Source organism: Miscanthus floridulus, chromosome 2 (assembly GCF_019320115.1).
Source record: "Miscanthus floridulus cultivar M001 chromosome 2, ASM1932011v1, whole genome shotgun sequence".
NCBI lineage: Eukaryota > Viridiplantae > Streptophyta > Magnoliopsida > Poales > Poaceae > Miscanthus > Miscanthus floridulus.
In genome coordinates, this window is record NC_089581.1 from 82,996,856 (window position 1) to 82,999,933 (window position 3,078).

Genomic DNA, 3,078 nt, shown 5'->3' on the forward strand with positions numbered 1-3,078 from the left:
CTATAACAGCACTTGTCAATGTGACAGCTGAGAATTCTCGTTTGCTTCATGAGATGGCTCAGAGTAATCAGAATCAGATGTATGAAAACCATGGATGCCACCATAATAGACAAGAGGCTACATATGTTGATTTCACAGACACAAGACCCCCGGTGTTCACCAAGGCAGATGAACCATTGGAGGCTGATGACTGGCTTCGAACCTTCGAGCAGAAATTTGACCTTATCCCATGCACGGAGTATCAGAAACCTACGTTTGCCGCCCAACAACTTAGAGGAGCAGCAAGTGCTTGGTGGGCAAACTTAGTGGCTATGCAACCTGCTGGCATTCCAATAACTTGGGCTGAGTTCCGTACAGCCTTCAGAGCCCATTATATCCCTAAAGGAGTGATGGCTATGAAGCTAGATGAATTCCTTGCTTTGAAATAAGGAGATCAAACCATGATGTAGTATGTGGGAAGATTTAATCATCTGTCCCAATATGCATCCGAACATGTCAATACTGATGCCAAGAAGAAGAGGTGGTTTATGAGAGGCCTGAATACCAAGTTGTAGACTATGATGACCACTTGCACCAATGTTACTTACCATGAGGCCATAAATATTGCAATTGCTTCAGAGTCAAAGTATCGGCAGCATAAGGAGCTCAAAAAGAAAAAGAGTGTGCTGTCTAGATCTTTTGGGGGAAATCAGAAGAGGCAGAGGGTGATTTATCATCCAGTACATCATAATCGTCCTCCTTATCGTCCGCCGCAGTTCCCAGCTAGGCAACAGTCAAATGTCTGTCCTGCTATAACATATCCGAGTTCACAGTCAACCAATGCTCCTGGTGGCAATGCTCCAACATCCTAAGGTCATAACTATCCATGCTACAATTGTGGAAGGACTGGTCATTTCTCTAGGGAATGTCCATATCCTAGGCAGGCTAATCAAAATTATCAGAAGGCCCCTGCTAATCAACAACAGGGTCAGGCACCAAACAAGAACCCCAATCAGAATGCTCAGAAGGGCAAAGATGAGAGGAAGATAGGACGGGTGTTCTATATTCAAGCTGGAGAAATTCCAGAAGGGGAGCCAATGATGATGGGTATGTTTCCTATTGCCAATCACCCTGCAGTTATACTTTTTGATTCTGGTGCATCGCATTCATTCATCAATAGAACATTTGTTGTGAAGCATGAAATTTCAATTGGGGCAACAAAGGAAAGTTTCTTTATATAGTCGCCTAGGGGACGTCTATGTACTAAGGAAATGGTATACCAGGTACCCGTAAACCTGGGTGGGCATATTTTTTCCACTACCATGATTATCCTTAAGGATCAGTATATAGATGTAATCTTGGGAATGAATTGGATGTATCAGCATAAGGCTGTTATAGATATTTTGAATAGGACATTAAGAGTGAGTTTGCCTGATAGTAATTCTCAACTTCTCATCCAACTTCCAACTCTAAGAAGATCAGTGGGCAAGATTTGTGCAATTGCTGTCAAAGAGATTAGAGATATTCCGGTAGTGTGTGAATTTCCGGATGTGTTTCCTAAAGATTTACCCAGTTTACCACCTAATAGGGATGTACAGTTCAATATAGAATTACAACCTGGAACAGCTCCAATTTCTCGGAGAGCTTATAGGATGCCACCTAAGGAATTGGCCGAGTTGAAGACTCAGTTGCAAGAATTGATTGAGAAAGGGTTTATCCAACCTAGTTCCTCACCTTGGGGATGTCCGGCAAATTTTGTGAAAAAGAAAGATGAAACCCTAAGGTTATGTGTCGATTATCGTCCATTAAATGAAGTGACCATCAAGAATAAGTATCCATTACCTCGGATAGATCTGCTTTTTGATCAATTGGCCAGAGCCAAAGTTTTCTCCAAGATAGATTTGAGATCAGGATATCACCAAATCAAGATAAAGCCTGAAGATATTCCCAAAATGGCATTTACCACAAGATATGGATTATATGAATACTCGGTAATGTCTTTTGGTTTGACAAATGCTCCAGCTCATTTCATGTACCTAATGAACTCAGTATTCATGCCTGAGCTAGACAAGTTTGTAGTGGTGTTTATTGATGATATTTTAGTATATTCCAAGAATAAGAAAGAACATGTGGAACATCTCAGAATTGTTCTGACCCGCTTGAGAGAACATCAATTATATGCCAAGTTCAGCAAGTGTGATTTTTGGCTTAAGGAAGTGCAATTTCTTGGACATGTCTTGTCAACCAAAGGAGTTGCAGTTGATCCTAGCAAAGTGAAAGATGTGCTTGATTGGAAACCGCCAGCCACAGTTCATCAAGTTCGGAGTTTTTTGGGATTGGCGAGGTATTACCGTTGGTTTATTCCAGATTTCTCAAAAATATCAAAGTCCATAACTGAATTGTTGAAGAACCAAGTTAAGTTTGTCTGGTCATCAGATTGTGAGGAGGCTTTCCAAACTTTGAAGAGACTGTTGACTACTGCACCAGTGTTAGCCCAACCTAACATCGAGAAGCCGTTTGATGTTTATTGTGATGCTTCAAGTATTGGTACTGGGTGTGTGTTGATGCAAGAAGGCCAAGTCATTGCCTATGCATCTAGGCAACTTAAGCAACATGAAGAACACTATCCGACTCATGACTTGGAGTTAGCAGCTATGGTTCATGCTCTGAAGATTTGGTGGCATTACCTGCTTGGTAATACGTGTCATATGTATACAGACCACAAAAGCTTAAAGTATATTTTTACTCAGTCAGAATTGAACATGCGACAAAGAAGATGGTTAGAACTGATTAAGGATTATGATTTGGAAGTACATTATCACCCTGGTAAATCAAATGTAGTTGCAGATGCCCTCAGTCGCAAAAGTTATTGCAATTGTCTAACAGTGAGAACAATGAGTTTGAATTTATGTCAAGAAATGGAAAAGTTGAATGTAGAAGTAATTCAACAAGGAAGTTTGACTAACATAGTTGTTGAAACCACTATTCGAGATCAAGTTATTGCTGCTCAGAAGGAAAACAAGGGTATAGCCCATATCAAGGAAAGAGTCAAGAATGGAAAGGCAGAATGCTTTAGCATAGATGATGAAGATGTGTTAT